Below are 20,010 nucleotides of genomic sequence, written 5' to 3' on the forward strand. Positions count from 1 at the left end.
CCTGTGTAAGGGAATCAACAAACCACATTGGTTCAATGGCTTTCAGACTTGTTTCAACAAACAGGTTTCACACCTTTTTTGGTTAAAATAAAACATGTCAACATAAGTATAAGGAAATGTGATTGGACAGGAATGTGTCCTGGGTGAACATGTTAGTGTGCTCTGATACACAAGTCATTAAAGTGAGACCTGAATAACTGCTTGGAGCAGAAACCAGCATAAACAACAATCCTCTGGGTAGTGTCTATCTCTTCTATATCAGATTGATAAAATGTTTTTACTTCATTCCAGTTTTCTGAAAGCGTACTGTATGGATTTAATGGAGGAGGGTGTTAGTGTTAGTCGGAGATTACAGTTTGTTTGCAGAACACCATGATGCACATACCAGTGTCAGACACATGCAACAATGATAAAAATTGAGAAATCCTAACGCATCTGTAGCACGTATAATGGGTGAGGCTGTTTCAGTAGCAGTGCAGTACTTACTTGCATCATGCGGCCACTGGCACTTCGAATTGTAACTACAGAAATGTTTTAATGTCACGTGCATTATAATAACTGAGGCCAATGACTTCCCTCATATTTGCCCCTTAGCTCGATTGAGATATTATCAGAATGCCAGCAACAAGCCAAGACAACTTTGTTTTACAGGTTAAAATAAACCGAGAGTCTTACGCAACTTTATTTCATCAGCACAGTACAGTACAGACTGGGAAGTGAATTACTTCCCTTTTATCCAGAGGACTGACTAACTGAATAATGATGTTGAAATCTTGCATTGGAATCTACCACTTGTTTTTCAGAAGCTTTTAACACGCTTTTAATTTCAATACCCACCTTAAGTGTTAGCCCACAGGCGTGAACTTTTCTGTTAAAACCGTTTTGTGGCAACAAAACATAACTGCCAAACTGTGTTTGTTAGAAAACAAACAGACACATGCGCTTTACTGTGAATAAAGAAGAGGCGTAAAGTTTCAAATGAACGCAACACTCAAATTCAAATTGTGGCCTAGATAGCACGCACGCACGGACACACACACACACACACACACACACACACATTCTCACTTGTAAATTGCTTTCATTCTTCCAGAAGTAGAAGTATGGACCCTACTGAGAATATCTGGGGGAGAAATGGCAGGTGTTGATCGTTGAGACGATGTTGATCAGATCATCTCGATATGCCACAATTTTGTGAGATGGAGGGAGGGGAATGGTGGGAAAAGAGCCTGGTCCCTGAAAGCTAACTGAAAAACTAATTGCATCCAACTTTCTGTTAAACGCTGGCTGGTGACACAGCTGAGAGGAGACCCGTGCTGTGCTCATGGCAAGGTGGAGCCACTCGACAGCCCAAAGGGCTGACACCTTTTGAGTTCAAAAAATTTACTTACAAAGGGAACCACTGTAAAACACTGTAAACTGACTTGTATAAAAAGGAAGAAAGATATCTTTGCAAAACTTTGAGGTGCTGTACCAAGCAGGGTCGGGGTCAATTACTTTTCAATCAATTTAGGAAATGAATTGAAACTCAGTACATGGATTGACAAATTGGCATGATGTTCAATGAAGAAAAAAAAAAAAAAAGACATTTACTTTCAATTTCCTGACCTGACTGAATTGAAATAGAGTTGACCCTGCCCTGGGACCGCAGCAAAGCTAGCATCACAAATCCCACATCAAAACGCAGAAGACCATTTCCTCAGATTAAATTGCACAGCGAAACCTCTGCTGGCGGAATGGAGCCCCTGAAAATGAGGTGTGACACATGACAATGAGAGGCCCTGGGCTATGTCGGCCAGAGCTAAGAAGCAGTCTGTAAAATGGCGATGGACTTCATGGCAGACCAAGCTGTGGCTTCAGTCAACTGTATCACACAAGCTTGGCTACTGCGTCCAGCCCACCCCAAAGAATTAAGCCCCATCCTTTTGTGTGTCTGTATGAAAGTGTCTAATATTTAGTCCAAGTCTGTATTTAAATGTCTAATTTTAGTTTTTGTTATGCCCTTCCCTCTTTTTTGTGTGTGAATCACGATCATTTGCTGAAACAAAATGAAATGTGAAAATAAGCCACCAACTTTACTTTAACATGATCATATATCAATTCTAATGAAATGATAATAAGAACATAAGAAGGTGTATCCTTTCTAAATGCCCGCACAAAGTGTAGTAAGCAAAAGCTAACCAATGGTCTTAAAAACATTTTTTTTTAAAAGCACCCCTCCTCCCCTGTGTGCAATGACTGTTGCGACAGTGCCACTCTGGTTGTGGCCACTTCCTGTCTTCTAACTGCGTGGTCAACTTCCTCTTTGTAAAACTGCCTGATAAGGACAAGCTGTGCAGCACCCCATGCATAATTTGAAGCTCTGCACCATGGAGAGGACACTCTCGAACCTGCAGCCACAGAATACAGACAGACGGGCCTGGCAGGTAAGTACTGTGGACACCACGGCAGCCTGCGAAACAAAAATAATGGAGATCAGGAGTTTAATATTCACTTCTAAAGGTCCTGAACCTGAATTTAATACTGATGAAATTCTCATACTGATCAGCCATCAGCAGCCAATTCAGACCCAAGAAACCAGATGAGATGACTCACCTGCATTGATGGATTCATTGCTAGGTAACAAATGGAAACTGTAAATTCGGTGGCTCTCCAAGGCTGATGCCAATGGATAACAAGGCAATTTTTCTTCTTGATGGGTACAGCAATCCATGTTTTCAATGCCCATGATTGTACAGTTATGTTAAACACAAATAAAAAGGCCTGGGATCAGTTTGAGGTCAGTGATAAGGTAACCTATCCACCCCTGTGTTTGGCTCATTGACACCAGCCGATATAGAACAGGGGTGAGTGAGGATTTTTCGGGAAATGGAACTTTCATTTTTCCACTCCGTGTTTTATTATTAATGACTGATGATGAAGACATAGATTTTTGAATGTCTACAAATGATATTATATACTGTATAAAGCAGAAAGTTACTCCTTAACATGTTCCATTTTATTTAATGTTATGGTTCAGCTCATGCCTTACAGCCAAAGCCTGTGAAATATATACTGCAAATGTGTTAAACGTAATTGAGACATGTCATTGAAAAGCGCAGCTGTTTCATTAACTCTGAGCTGCAGTTTGGCTTTGTGTAAGCATGTTTCATGACAAAGCCTCTGTTCTCATTGGACCTTGTATTGCTTCCTCTTTTTTAACGCTGACAGGATTTCAGGTTCCTGTGTGAGCATGGAGGTCCTTACACTGAGTGTATTTGACAAGCTGAGCTCGACACTCAACATGACAGGAGTGTCAGTTTGTCAAATACCCCAAGTGTGAGGTCACTTGTCATCGAGGTCCCCGTCCGTGACCCCACTCCTGAAGACCAGAAGGTGTCTGCTGGCGACTCTGGTCACGTAACACATATCGAAGGTTGGAAATAAAAGGTCACATATTGGTATTCTGCTACAGCTGCAATGGCACAGTGTTCACATGCTATTGCAGATTTTGTTTTTATTTCGGATGAGAAGGCAGGCTATTTCAAATGAACTTCAATATCCATTATTAAATAATACATTAATTCATGATACATTTTTCATCATTAATCATAACAGAATTATTTTAAATAGTAAAAAAAAAGCTTATGACCCCCATGGAGTGACTTCCAGGACAGTATAAATCACAGTGCAAATAGCAATATAAATTGCAAATTAGCAAGTAGCATGCAACGATCTTGCTGGTGGCTTCTAGGTGAAAAAATGAGATTGCATTAGGGCAATCATTAAGAGCAATTCCGTCATGAATCATGTTAATAACTATGTGTGCTTGGCTTTCAATACAGCCGTGTTTCAGGCTTGAGTTCCTCTGGCAGATTGGGGTGGCAGGTGCAGTCTAGAGACATAGGTGGGTGATTGATGCGGGTGAGTTTATTTTGGCTTGGATGCTTCAGACTGCATACATTTAGGAAAGTGAGGTTTTTGGTTTTCACTTAAATTTAATGGATGTAAAAGCCTGCGGTGGAAAAAGATGTGAAGATAGAGCCAACAGTCCTCTTGTGAAGACACTATGTTATATTATTATCTGATCTGTACAGAGGAAGAACATGACAGGGGAGCCTAGTCGTAGGAAATAGCGCCATGCTAGAGTTTTTTTTTTGCAGTGTATGCTAATGACGGCTACCAGGATACACACAGAGGATGTGGCCGATCTTGTGATCAGAAGGCTATATAAGGAGATTGTGTCTTCAGGCAGAGGCGAAACAACATTGCTCTCTTAAATTCAAAGCTCATTTATGCAGCGCATTAGGCAGCTGTACACTGGAAAGCCGTTAAATTTTGCTTTCAGCACTTTGGCCTGGTGCAATGACTCACAGGCTGCAGTGCACTGGATTGATGGCAGTATCTGAAACTGCTAGCGTGTGGTGTCTCATTGCATCTCAATTGCCGGTCAAAAACATCTATCCCCCTCAAATTAGCTTCCATGAACTCCAAGTACTGCACTACTTTAAGTAATCTGTACATTGCGAGAGCTCTGCCTTGTGTTAACCACAAGCATCACAAAGAATTAGAGATACACAAATATCTTCATTAAAAGAACCTGAAAATGACCTTTAATTTGTTTTTGTTTTTTTCACTCTAATCAAAAACAACAGTTTAAAGTCAATTCCACAAAGCACCGTGGTCATCTAGTTCTTTCAGTGGCCTACCTAATGCCTTTCCGATTAGAATAAGGATCTCAAATTCTGGGAAACCACAGCAATGCTGGCTTAAGTATTTAAATTAAGTCACTGATCAGTTATAGGGGCACTTCACCCAAAAATGAAATTAAGGTATGTTTCCACTTACCTAGAGTAGTATCTCTCCATCCAGATAGTTATGTTAAAATATGATAGGGTTTTGTAGACATTTGCTGTAGCTCACTGAGTTAAAATGGACCTTATGGGCACTTCATCATGTGGCTTCAAAGGGGCAAAAAATAACCAAATTAGAGTCCCGTGGAGGTGCTGACGTACTTGGTGGAATGCAACCATGAGTAGTTTCTGTGATCACAACTTAGTTCTACTGAATATATTAGGCCTGTTAGCCATGAATTTACCATGAATTTTGAAGCTGTTAATTAAGTTAATTGCTGACAAATTACTATATTGAAGCTACAAAAGTTGCATTCAGCCCTGTTATATCACTACCTCTCAAGTTTCATATATTAGTCCACCTTTCGTGGAAGAAAGCTAGTTCACTAGAACCATCTGGAAATTAAGCACATGTTCATGTGAAACCGCAAGACTATATATGGAAAGTTACTGTCTAATTTTATGATTGCAACTGCTAATCTCTGGTCATTTGAAGCCGCAGGACAAAGAACCAAGCAAACTCATCACGTTTCAGATGAACTATCTGGATGAACAGATACTACTCAGGCTAAGTGGAAACATACTTTAATAAAATAAAATAATAATTTTAATGAAAGGCAATAAATTGACAGCTAAAGCAATAAATTGACAATAAATTGAAAGAGAAGCACATAAATCTACAGAAACCCTCCAGGAGTGTAGTTTGAGATCAATGCTTTTGAATGATGAGATCATAGCACAAGATCACCCTACACTCTGTCAACCATTTTCTTTTCTTCCAGATGTGGAGCCGTGTTTTGTCTGCTGCCCAAAGGATTGTATTATGTATTCTGATCAAGCTGATTAGAAGAAGGCTGAAAAATTGGTCAGTACTGTGCTGTAATTAACTGTTCCTGTCATATCAGGCCTTCTCTGCCCAGATATGTGTGTGTATGTGAGTGTGCATGTGAGAGAGAGAGAGAGAGAGAGAGAGAGAGAGAGAGAGAGCTGTCTTTGACATTTCCTTGCCAACCTGTTTCCTAGACCTGCAGGTGTTCCACCAGTAATCCTGTAAGTGGCCTTCATTTAGGCCTTCATTCATTTGGGCTGTTTGTTGATCTTGTTCCTCTGCTGGGGAGCTGGGGAAGGTCACAGTGCTTTTTCTGTTTTTGGTTTTCATTTTATTTTTGCTGAGAACAGTTCATATCTGGTTGTCATGCAGTTAAACCACACTTATTTTCTACCAGTATAAAAAGACATACGCACCTTTCCCTCTCACTCTAGAGAATAGTACTACTTGTGTCCTGTTCAAATGTAAACATTTACAGTGGAGTGTAAGTTTACTGTGCCGACCTTATTCTCTGCTAGTTTAAAGTAAACATGAAACCACTAACTAAGGTATTTACAGAATGCATTACTGGCCTGTCCTCGTGTTTGCTTAAATAAATCTGTTCAACCCTGATTTCTAAATTTTTTCATTTTCTGAACTGAATGAGCCAAAAGGATAACTTCTTGATATGCACTAGGTTTTTTTTGTTTTTTGGGTATGCCCTGCATAGCCACATTATGGGTGGTAATTGTGTAACTTTTTTGCAGTATTTATGTGAAAATGAATAAAAACTTCACTGCTCAGTGTTCATTTACAAGCTAAATAACGAGCCACAAAGGGATAAAATGTGCTCTGTTGGACTTGATTTCACATGGGCATTTAATGTGCAGTTCACTGGTTGCTTCGACTGAACAGCAGCTGTTGTCTTCATATCCCATGTGCAGGGGCTCTAGGGAGCAAGCAAGCTCGATTTCAAAGTGCCAGCAGCATAAAGGCTGGTAGATGACTAATTGCCTGAAGAAAGAGCAGATTACATTAGGAATTGGGCTGACTCAATTAATTCTGAAATCCTTTTAACTGGAACAAGAGGCTGGTTTAGCCCCCCATGGCCCATAAACTTGCTGTCAAACGCTTTGTTCTTTACCAGTCAGTGTCTTTCTCTTTCTCTGGCTTTTGTTGGTGGGCAATTATTGACATCATTGGGGAAGATTACAGGATCATTTGTTGTAGGACCTCCCCATTTTGAAATTACTTTGGAGATGGTGATGTAACCATCTGAAATTCTGCCCATCCCACTGAATCATAGATAGTATTTTAGTGGTCCTCACTCCTGGTCCTGGAGAGCCGCAGGGTGTACTGGTTTTTGTTGTTATTCAGCACTTAATTGAACAATTAAAGCAGTTAATTACACAATTAACTCACATCACCTGGTTTCCTGGGACTGAATTGGTTGCTGATAATAAAGCGAAAGCAGAAACCTGCACACCTTGCGGCTCTCCAGGACTAGGAGTGAAGGCCACGGCTGTATTTAAGGCTTTGCGGTTTTATCTAACTTTGTCTACTTGCAAAACTTTGCCATAGTTGTTCCCTAAGTGTTTCACCCCTTTTTTTTTACAGAGGAGAAATACGTAGTTTTCCCACAGGGGTCTGTAGTATTCTCTTCATCCACAGGCCCATCCAAAGCTCTGGGGACATTTTCCAGCACCTACAGAAAGTGGTCAGAGGTCCTCCAGCAGTGGCCTGAATTTCAAGGATCATCTTGTTTTTTTCCCCCCTCGTCTCTAGTGGGAGCCGACCATCTGAAGGCCATGAGAAGCTGCCAAGTGCTGACAGACGGACACTGTAATGCCTAAGATAAGAGCCAGACAGAAACATTTAACACCTGCAGCAACAGAGAAAGCCCAAAGTGCCCAGTTGAACACTAATGTTTTCACAAATTTTTGCAGCAAATATGTATATTTGTTCCAACGCAACCTTTTTGTTGCAGGTGTGCTGTCAGTTAGTCACACCATGTAAATGGCAATTATTGGACACAACCTCAATAACCTGTGTGGAATGCATATTGTAAGATTTTTTCTTCCAAATCAACCTTCACAGTGTATTCTGACACTTTCAGTTTTCGAACACCAGTTGGGGAGTTTCAGCACAATGTATCTGGCGTGCGTGGCCCAGTGTCAATGCAATCGTAATGCAACAGACACAGTCTGGAGCCTTCATGCTGGATTTCACTGATCAAGGTTGCAGGAGTGTCCTTGGCGCCTCACTAATATTAGAACCAACCCCCACCCCACCCCCAAAAAAATACAAGGTTTTGTGGCAAAAAATGACCCCAACCCTATTAGCTACTTTGTCGAATGCTGGTTTAATTGTAAATTAGACCCCTGTAATCAAGCTTTGTATAGGGACACAAAAGCAATCTTAACCTCTGATTCATAAGCTTATCACAAAATGTAACTGAAATGTATGATTATGCTAATAACTGAGAGCAGAATCTAATTGAATCATGGTCCTTCTTGCCAAACCTCTGCCCATGATTGTTCTAAACAATAGAGAAACGTTTCCAGCTTTGTACTTCGCTTGAATTAAGTCTCAATGTCTTCAAACCAGCTTTGCTTCACTGGAAAATAATTAATCAACATAAGCCTGAGTTCAATCAGTCAGTCTTTATTCTGTATCAGGCTACTCAATTCACAAGTGAATCGGCAATGGGGCCTGCACTTCGTCTCTTCATGTGCATAATATGTTTGACATACAATGTGATCATAGTCACAGGAGTCCAGCAACAGGATCCAAGAAGGGAGGATCCCACTGGTAGGAATAATAGGGAATTGTGGGTCTAGGCGTGTTGAGTATAGTTGCAGATTCTTCAGATACAGTGTGTTTTGCTGTTTTGTGGTGGTTTGTTTATCTGTTATACATGTAACACTAGGAGGTTATGTGAGGTTTTCCCCATCACAATATTGTCTTTTATCTCACACATCCACCATAAAAGAATATAAAAAACAGACAAAAAAACTATTTCAGGAAAACTGTAAAATTATTCCTTCATGGTCAAGGATGAGCGGGCAACTGTTGACAGCCAGGTCAAGGTAAAAAGGATGAGTTATTTCATTTAAATATTGTTTTGTCAAAACCTTTATGTTAACATGTGTTACGACTGCCTCATTTTAATCATGAACAGGAAAATGAGACATGCGACAAAAGGCTTACAGGATAACTAATTATTTATTTAAAGTAAGTTACAATGGGGTATGAAATATCAGTATGACAGCAGTGTTGAATGTAGTCGGTGCAGCAATGTTGCCGGTGCAAAAACCAAACCAAGACGTCTATCGTACGACAGGTGTGAGATTTAATACCCCCCAAGCAGCAACACTGGGGCTCCTTTAACCCGGAATTAACTAGCTCCAGGTGCCACTTGTGGAGGGACTACGCCCACCAATCAACCTGTTGGAAGGCAAAAGGGAAGACCGTAAAATGGAACAGGAGGGCTTCACACATGGTACTGGCTTTTTAGCCAGGATTGTCTTGGAAATGGGTTTTATATCTGAAGATAATAAAATAAAAATACTAAAAAGTATCAAGACTATGTGAGATGGTCAACGGCCAGTCACCCTATGGTGGATGAAGTCAAGGCCATGACGCCACCTTGCTATGCCCCTATAGTCAAATCTTCTACTTACATTACACAGTCATCACTCTCTGAGTAGACAATAGAGGGATGGGGGAGGGGTCAAATATATTTTAGTAGTGGGCAGGTGGGTGGCAGACAGCTATTGGTTATGATGGTGCTGGTGCTTGCCGCCACAGATTAAATATTGACTGAACCCTTGGCAGAATTATGACCTGGTACATAAGAGAGATGGGGATGGTGGGGGGTGCATTAAAAGGGGAGCACTAGCTGCTGACTTCACAGTCCACCGCTCAAAAACACAGAATCTGCTGCCAAAAAAGCCTTTTCCCAGTCTCCGTGGAAACATTCATCATCCGTCGACCAGGCCGTGAGCAATGCCTCACGGCTCGATGTGCCAGCTCCTGGCAGTTTCTCATATTTCCTTCAAGGTTAGCCTGCTTGATTGTTTCAGGTATCGGAACACAGTCTCTGTGCTTAATCCACGTCAGTGAGGATCTCTTTCACCGTGTCGGAAGCATTGTCTGAGTAGTTTCAGATATCAGACTTATATTAACCCTACCTGCAGTTTTGTTGTTATGTCCCAGTGGAGTTGCAGGTACCTGAGCGTTAAGTGGTATTTCAGGTTCCGGTGGAGTTGTTGCTTCAGACAATGTAAGACATAAGTCAAACACTAAATGAAAATGTAAATGTAAAGGAATTCAACTCTTAAAGGTAGGCAACTGGATTGATTAAACTGAACATATCTCTCAATTAAATGCACACACATTTCTTCCTTCTTTGTCATATTTAGACAAGGTAAGAAATTTGCTTAACACCATCCACGCTGTTGAGACGTTGACGTCTTGCGTTCAAATTAGTGTTGTGTTCATATTCATAAGATAATAAAACCTGCCATAATGAAACCGCAAGAAGGCGATGCCTGATTGATAAACAAACACTTTGCTTGCAAGAACATAACTTTAGATTCATATCTACCTCTTATTTTCAAAGCAGGCCAGTAAAATAGCAGGTTCCCCCGTGCCATATGAACTGCTTACAACTTGTATCGAGTCAGAGACTGAGACTGTTATGCCGGGGGGAACAGAGGAACCAAAAGCAGACTGGGGTGAAGAAAAAATGGCGGATTTAATAGCAACAGCTGGGGCAGACAGAGCAGATTAAAAAAAAAAAGCCAAAGTCAAAATCCAGTCCAAAAAGGCAGAGGTACAAATATCCAAAAAGCAAAGAAGAGTCCAGGGAAGCAGGCAGGGGTCAAAACCAGAAAACCAGATAAACAAGGGCAAGGACTCAGGGGCAGGGGCAAGGGCAAGGGCAAGGGCAAGGGCAAGGAAACAAGGAAACAAGGAGGCTAGAACTGGGGGAAGGAATCAAGGGCTCAGGACAAGAAAACAGGACAAGACGAACTAGCAGTGTACAGGTATAAATACACAGGGGAATGAGACAAACTAGGAGGGCATGGGAGTGAGGGCAGTATAACAAATAAAAATCAGGTGAGACACATGAAAGGGTAATAGGACAATAACGAGGGGGAAACGAAAACGTGGACTGGATTCATGTAATACAGACGGCTCCGGACTAGAGAGTAGACAATTGCAGAGAATCAGGAGATGCAGAGATGGAGAGAGACAGGTGCGAATACTTCGCTGAAACTAAGCAAGTCATCAGTGATAGAATAGGGAGGCGGAGTTACAGAACAGAATTGAAACTGGAGATGCGTTAGTAAGTTAGTTAAGTTATTTAAATTACAAATACCCAAAACTAATGAATGTTAGTTTGTTAGTTTGACAAACATATTAGTGTGTTAGTATAATTAGTACTGTACAAATTATATGTTAGTTGGGATTAGTATATTAGTGCTATGTACAAACATGAAATGGAGAGAAAGCAGGAAAGTAAGGAATGCAAGATTGGAAGGAAGATTGAACCCTGGAACTACCGTAAACAACTGAATAGTGGGGCACCCAGACAAGGGAGTGACTGGACTAGTGAACATTCAGACTCAGACATCACAGGGGAAGATGAGTGCAAAGACTAATGAATGTAAACAGAATACCAGACATGAATATGAAAAATAATAAATTACAAGACTAAAGATAATAAACAATGATGAACTAACACACAGAACACAGGAACATAACAGAGACAATAAAAGGCATATTCTAACAATCTTTGATACCATTTCTCTACATCAATATATAATATATAATATATAATATATATCAATATAAGAACAAAAATATACAATTCAGAAGTTGCATTCATAAACACATTGTTTTTTTCTATTACAACGTAATATCAACTTCAAAAATCAGTCATCTGACCTGATCACGTGTCTCTTCTCAGACTGCATACCAACACATCGCTCCATACCTACTACTAGAAAACCCGTTTTACTTCTTTAGTTTAGTCTAAGTATCATAAGTATTTAGTTTGAAAAGGCCCGTCAAAGAACAAGTTTACTTGACAAAGAACCCTTGAACTAGATAGGGTTCTTCTATAGAATCACATGGTTCCTTTTACCAGTTCCAGTATGCCATTGTTAATCCATTGTCTTGTTTTTTCGATGTATTAAAATGTGCAATATTGTATTTTGTGTTCACAATTGTATGTAAGTTAGCATGAATTATTATTAGTAGCAGTAGCCATTGTAATAATCATTATTAACAGTTGTAGTACTCCTGTCCTGTTTCTCTTCACACTTGTCCCTGTATTCGATCTGCACTTTGTTGTACATCGCTCTGGATAAGAGCGTCTGCTATATACCTTGTAATGTAATGTAACGTAGTTAGATTATGGCAAATGCGTGGTAAACTCATTTAGGCGATTAGACTCCTACCATTAAATTGAACTACTCACTCCTCCTACATTCACGTCGTCAAATATACACTCTAATATGCTGAGCATGTTATTGATCCTATGGGATCAGCTTTCCCTCAATTGTTAAAATACAGTAAGTGACATTTTCCAAGCACAACATTCCAGTACTGTTGCTAGGGGTGGTCAGCTGCCAAATGTCTATCTGCCTTCTTTAACTATTTAAGAATTTTCGCTCTGGTGCCTTACAACAACATGCTGACGTTTATTTATTTATTTTTTTGTACATAAACTGTGCTGAGGTCCTTAACTTTCATAATACTTTCATTTTTTTGTCATTAAAATGCATATATTTTGGTGCTAGATAGCATCGTAGCTAACTACTCCTTGACCAAGAAGACCACAGTAGTAACCGTAATGACATTGCCTAGAGGAAACTTTTGATAAGATACAGACTACAAAATAAACCTTTTTTTAATACATTTCTGATGAAGAGCCACAATCATATCCAGGCAACTAAGTGCTCCAACCATTATTTTAATGAAAAACCATTTTTCTCAAATACAGTGGACAAATATAGGTCAGTACCTTTCTGGAAACGGAAGATGAGATTACAACAAAACACAATTTAATGTAAACATATATTGTATACAATATACATTACATTACATTATTGACATTTGGCAGACGCTCTTATCCAGAGCGACGTACAGTTGATGAGACTAAGCAGGAGACAATCCTCCCCTGGAGCAATGCAGGGTTAAGGGCCTTGCTCAAGGGCCCAACGGCTTTGCGGATCTTATTGTGGCTACACCGGGATTAGAACCACCAACCATGCATGTCCCAGTCCTTTACCTTAACCACTACGCTACAGGCCGCCCTGTATGTTGTGCTGTCAACCAAAAATGTGCTTACAACAATTAGCATGAATAAAGTTATTCAGTATATAATCAGTAAAGGTGATTGGTGGAAAACAGGTGTTATAGGCAAGGACTTGGCATGATCCACCCCTGAAGAAAAATCAAGGACAGGTGTGGGATCAGATGGTGAGCGGCCATCGCCAGTCAGGAGAAATCCATAAGATATTAAGTGAAACATCCATTTGTGGTCGATGCATGCATGCGAAGGACTCCCGATTCCAGCACAGCCGCGTGTTTTGGCGAGGGCGGCCGCCGGTTCTTTGCTGTTTACGCAGTATCCAGGGTGATGCTGGTCCTTCCTGTTCTCTTCATTCAGGGGCACCCTGACCTGCTTCATGGCGAGAACACCCTCCTGCCCTTGTTTCTGACAATGCATCGTCTGCATTCCCCTCTCCTTCTCACCCCACCAGCCCTTACACACACCCCGAAAAAGGGCCAAAGATCAGTCGAGTCATCATTTTCATTTATTCATTTAAACGGCAACAGAGCAACTTGTCAATAGTAATCTCACTACTAAGTAGTGCCCTTAAAGTATTTCAAATCTCAATGTTCTACTAAAAATATGGTTTAATCATATTAATTACAAGCATTATAAATATTTGTAGAACAAAGAGACAAGGACAATATGTGGCAGAAGGGAAAATGCGGTTGCTTCAGAGAGTTATGATTTTTCTAAAAGGTCCCGCTTCCTGTTTGCCCCACTGGACTCTGATCTGACATATATTTGGTTGGAACCTGGAAGGCCCCCAGGAGAGATGGGGTAAGAGGCCAAATGGAGAGAGAGGAATCTATCCCGCATGGAGAGATGGCCCAGATAGCAAGTTCAAAGCTCTTCTGATCCGTTATTTTCCATTAAACTACATCTATTTATTTTACATCTATTTATCCAGGTAAGTCAATTGAGGACTGAAACACTGAGAGTTCAAAGATGGAGTAGGCCCCGCCAAAATAAGCATACTGACAACTTAAGGGCAAATATAGTACAATAGCATTTGCATTTTATATTTCTGTCATTTAGCTGATGCTCTTATCCACATTCTTTGGCAAGCAATACATTTTTTTGTTGCAAATATGGGGGTTGCTCCAAGAACAAACAAAAAAGTCAAAAAGTTAATTAATTCCCATATAAAATATTTCAGTCTGAATTCCTGATCTGTTATACACCTGGTTTAAACAGTGCAGCATGCTTTAATAGTTTTTTTGTTAAAGTTTTCCTTTTGAGTCATCTCTGGTTTTATGCTTTAAAAGTACGTCATTGTACACACACATTTTAATTCTTGAAGCTAAATCTCAGGAGAAAAAAAAATCGCGAATACAAATTTAACATGAAATAAATTCCATTGCAGGCAATATGCCACAACAGGGGGGGGGGGGATTTTCTGGTTTTTATTCTATCTGTGTTCTATCTGTCTCACCTGTTATTAGTGCAAGGAAGAAAAAGAAGCCAGCATACTCTGCAGCTTTCCAGGACCAGGAGTGAGGACCACTGCTATACAGTGTTCCATGGGATTGTCCAGTCTTGGGCTTAAGGCTGGGAATCATCTAGAGTATCTTTATCTATCTGGTTATGAAAATGTTATACAGCCATCATTAATTTACTCAGAAAGGTTTGGAATGTCATCTTAACGGTGAGATGCCTGCCAGGAATTAATCAATTTCATTGATTGAGCAATAACCTGAGTGGATGAATCATTTTAGCACTGCAATGATAAGTAGTGATATCTCAGCTGTTTACAACCACTTGGCCATTTTGCAAACTCCCAGCACTGGACCCACTTGGCACGTGCTGTCGGGTTTCGGAACAGACGAACCAAGTGCAACCAGGAAGTAAGCAGAGTAGATGCGTTTATTCAGTTCAGGGCAGACCAGACTGGCAGTCAATCGCAGGCAGACGGGTACAGCAGAGGTAATCGACGTGGTCGATGTCACAGGCAAGGGCTTAAACACACTAAGGCAATCTGACAAGTACACAGGGTGATCCAGGAGTCAAAAAACAAAAGTCCAATCAAAGTTCGGAACAGAACAGACAAATCAAAACCAAGACAGAAGGAATATTAAAAAACCAGAGGTCTGGGTAAAAAATGGGTCAAAGCAAAGAACAGATAGTCGCTGGAAAGAATCAGACAAGCACATTATAATCTGGCAAAGAAACAAGGGTAACAGAAGGGCATAAATACACAAATGAACTGAAATGAAAAACGGGTGCGAGTGCAGAGAACAGGTAACGAGAAACAGGTGAAACTAATGAATGAATGAAAGGACTACGGTAAGAGAGGGTGGACAAAAGACACAAACATAGGACAACCCTTTGCTGTAACTGAATACATATAAAACAAACGGGTATTTACCATGCAAACACTATAGTATTCAAATTATTTTATAGGGTTGGATTTTATGCCTGCAGCTTGACTGAACTATTTCAATGTATTTTATATAAATCTAAAGAAATGCCAGAATAGTAATAATGATTAACGTCATCATTATAACGCCATAACTATTGATATTAATCTTTCTTTACGCAGAGTGCTGCAGTTCTTGTTTGACCTGTCTGGTTATGAAAGTCAGAGGGCCAACCCTCTCACATGCCATACTGATTACATTATGCAGATACAAAAGACCTGGAACCTCAGAGGTACGAATGCTCCAAATGAAAGATTAAATGTAACATTTTTCTCACAGACACTCCTGAATTACACTTTTGTCTATTGATCAAAAGCAGGACGTTATTGAGTAAACCCAAACAACCTTCCACTCTTGGCCTTGGGATGGCAGGTAATTCTCTGCCAAGTACCCATCTACAAGCAGGCATGTCTCTACAGGGGCACATCCAAAGTCTGGGTAGGATCCAAAGTCTGAGCCAGCCGAATTGGGCGAACCAGGGCTGTGAGTACTTATAATAAGTGGAAGGCCCTAGGCTGTTACACTGGATGTGCGCATGCAAGTGGGTCCTTCCCACACAAAGCAAACTCGCTTGGTGTGAATTCACCCTTAACTCAATAACTATCTATACTGACGTTACTGCTACAGTACTGTACACTAACATACAGCACACTTTACTACCCTAACACTTTACAACACCATTAACAGCAAATGTAACAACATTTATTTTTCAATATCTGTTTGAATCTTGCTGTGCCACAACTCTAGGAAAGTGGGTGGTGCTAGGACAGCAGTGGATGTCAACTTATTGTTCTCCAGGATGAATAATCTTGATTTGGAATGACAAATAATTGTCTTATTAAATAAAATAGTACACTTGGTCTATTTTGGTGGATTTAGCGACCACCCATGATGACTGGTTGTCATAACAGGTGTATTCTCCACTTCATTTCCCATAGTTCCCCGTGACAGGAAGACATGCTCCACAACACAGCGGCGTGGCTTGCCACATTGGTTTCCTTTTTTGGTCACTTGTACTTTCATCCAGTGTTGTAAAGTGACTGCAAACAAAGACATCTGTGCTGGAACTCCTCCTCCTCTTTTATCCTGCTTAAATTCTCCTGCGTCACTGTCGGAAGTGTCACACAAGCTTCACATCTCTGCACTGCACAATTGTTTCTTCCATAGGTTTGCGAGGTTTCTGTGCGTACAGGGTGGGAATGGCAGGCCATCCACTAACTTAAATTTGAATAAATAGAAATGAAATTAAACAACACAAATGGTCTCACTAGTCATTGCTAGAGAAATGCCAGTGGGAAAATGTCTCAAATATGGTATTTGTTCATGAAGAAAATCATAGATTACCACTTCATTAAGGTGTATAAATAATATTAAAGCAACGTGATTTGTTGGTCAAATCCTAATTTATTTTACATAAAATAAACATTACATAAGAAAACAATCTCAAACCAACTCAAATAATCACTTCAGTGTTATTCATTAATTTTACTGAGATTAAATTATTTTTTACTAGTTACTAGCCAGCCCCTTTGTCATAATATTTGCAAGGCCACTGAACAATTTTTTGAAGTGTAGTCAACATTTTAGAAAGTGTTTAATGGTGGTTACCATATAAAAAAAGTGTTGAAATGAACTCTGACTACCATTGGCCATCACCATTGACTACATCTGAACACAAAGCTTTGCACAACTCATTAAAAGATTTACTACTAGTTCAGATTGCTTGTTAAGAAGGCTAATGACAACACAATGGACAGGCATCCCTTATATCAAAGTGACAAGGTATGACAACAACTATTCTGTTGGTTACTGTACAGCTAATTAGCATGAGGAGTAGCTCACAAAGAAAGAAGAAACGGATAAAAGCTTTTAACAGTTTTTAAGGATTTTGTCAAATAATGGTTGTAACCACATTGGTTTTAACATCTTTGTTTCACTGTTTTGTTTGCAACACAGAACATCACGGAATATATGTAATCCTTAAGCAAGATAAATTGCAACCATCTGAAAAGATTAAATCCATAAAAAGTGCCTGTATTATATTTTAATAATGGAAGCATAAGTAGCATGTCTAAGTCAGTTTATATTTAATTTATAATCTCAAACTGCAGTTGAGGCCTATCTCATTTGTCACAATACCTGCACAAAACTTCAAGATATAAAAAAACTGTAATTCATGGCGGGTTTCATTCAGATGCTTTCAATAAAAATGTCTGGATACACCACAGAAAAATAGCTAAAAGGAACCTCAACTCAATTTTTGGAAAACAACACAAGAATCTTAATGTGTGACGAAACTTTAAAATGGGTCAAGGGAGTGCTTGAGGTAGTTTGCAAAATACTAATTAACAACATCTTTCTATACACTACACAGCGTTTTAGGAAATTACTGTTAAAACATTTTACGCTATTTACAATGCACATTAAATTGCTTTGACATATATTAAACTGATGTTTAATTCTGTATTTCAGCATTTGGGTATTCACAGAAGCAGCAAGTCTCTCTTTTGGCCCAGCAAACTGCACATTTGTAGGTAGCAGTATTAAATGTGAGAAGTGAAAACAAGCAGTTTAAAAAACAAACACACATTTATCACATCGCATTCAGTGCCCCCACGCATATTTCATGAGCATGTAGGTCATGATGACTGCAAAACAAAATCTGGAAACTTCTCAGGGATGGCAGTGTTTCCAGGACACTTTATAGAGCCATTGTTTCCATGTGGGTAACATGAAAGTTAAATAATGTTACAGGTAGCTACCTAATGATGTCTTTAACAGTGCCATTTTGGATGCTGTACGATTATTTTTCATTTGATTAGCCCAGATTTAGACACAAAAATAACAAATTCGACAATGTGTAAGGCCCAAAGGAATATTTTTAAATGCTGTGTCAATTCTCAGACAGAGCAAAGACAAAAAAAACTAACAACAACAACAATAACAACAAAAAAAAACAACTATGTGACATACAGTACAGTATGTACATTAGGCATGCCTATAGGGCAGAGATAATAGTTCAGATCGTCATTCAATCTGCACTTGTTCCTTTCATAATTATATGCAAGTGATACAAACAAAATAAGATGAGCTGCCTTTACAAAAACTCAGAGACACTATGACTCAGAGTCGTAAGGACAATTGTTGATTGAAAACAGGCCTCACGTTTTCAGCTGTTTTTATTCAGGACTTCCTGTGCTGGCCTGCAGCAAGACTACATCATGGACATAAATACAAGGACATACTCACATGCACCATTAATACTACACATGTGCACATGCACTGTATTTGCAGGGGTATTTTTCATTGGCCTTTTGTGTTATTTGCTTATTTATTTTTCTTGGGAATCAAAGCAATCATTCATTGTTCGGTCCAAGGCGGGACAAGAAATATGTGTTTGGTATTGCAATGCTACAGTAAATTGAAAACTCAGTTTTCACATTCCACATGATTTGAATTTTTGTAGTTTATTACCTCAGCATCATGCTCAATACCAAGAACCAATGTTCATTTGTGATAGAATATTTTTTTGCAGCCTTGGTTTTGCTAATGATGCATCAATATCTGACAGAAATAAGACAGTCAGTCAATGAACAGCTATTTGCATTTTGAACAGCTATTCATTTATACTTATATACAGTATAGGATATCACAATTATGTATCAATAAAATAAATACAATGACCTGGGTCTAGTCTCAAGCCATATTTTACACTTCAAAATGCACACTGAAGCATATGTGGCTTAAGAACGGCACTCTTCTCTGGAAAATGCAGAGTAAATTGACATTGTATGAAACAGAAATATGAAGGAAATGTCATCGCAATCAATTAACCTATAAATGATTACCCCTTGATTTAACTTCTTATGACTAGTCTGCTATTGGCCTGTGATTTGTATTATTGTGATTTGTTATTGGAAAATGGATTGATTGGATGGTTGATATGATCTTTCACTTCATTCCTTGCTCACTGTATACTGTTAGTCAAAATACTTTTTTATAGTCAGAATTCAAAGTAATGCCTTCACAACCAAAGGAACCCAAACACAGATGACTGTAGAAAACATGATAGCATTTTGCCTACATGCGGAAGATGACCTTGAAAGAAAATTTTCTTTTCAACAGGAAAAGGATCAGACTGGAATGTAATTATTTATATCACTTCTTTATGGACTTCTTGTGTGTGTGTGTGACACAACCGCGTGTGTGTGTGTCTGACACAATCGTGTGTGTGTGTGTGTGTGTGTGTGTGTTAAAAGCCATGTGATGATTGGAAGCTGGGAAGGATTTTATAGGTTTTATAGTGTGTGTTATAAGTTTAATGTTTAAATATCAGCTGTTTCAAAGGAGTGTGTCTATTTTTCAGGAAATTACATTGCTTAGAAAATTATCTAGACCAAGCTAGGTCCACATCAATTAACACATGCAAGCATACTACATATAAGCCGTGACTGTTGCTATGCTAAGGGCATCGTGACTGCTGCATACATTAGATTTTACACGAAGTTGCAATGAATTGTATAGTTATGATTTAAACAAAACTGAAAAATATATTGATATAACTAGTGCTTAATAAACAGATCCCATGCATCTATTTCTGTT

General features: G+C 39.3%; 1 long non-coding RNA gene across 3 annotated transcripts; it reads left to right on the top strand.

Annotated features, from left to right (window-relative positions):
* Positions 1 to 2,352: 2,352 nt before the first annotated feature.
* On the top strand, positions 2,353 to 6,273 carry LOC133124468 (uncharacterized). Of its 3 annotated transcripts, XR_009708320.1 has the most exons (3): positions 2,363 to 2,426; positions 2,549 to 2,619; positions 3,211 to 6,273. It is a non-coding gene; the product is annotated as an uncharacterized LOC133124468 (long non-coding RNA). The 3 variants fall into 3 exon arrangements; XR_009708319.1 differs by having other exon boundaries at positions 2,353 to 2,426; positions 2,549 to 6,273; XR_009708321.1 differs by lacking the exon at positions 2,549 to 2,619.
* Positions 6,274 to 20,010: the final 13,737 nt, after the last annotated feature.

Source organism: Conger conger, chromosome 3, assembly GCF_963514075.1.
Source record: "Conger conger chromosome 3, fConCon1.1, whole genome shotgun sequence".
NCBI lineage: Eukaryota > Metazoa > Chordata > Actinopteri > Anguilliformes > Congridae > Conger > Conger conger.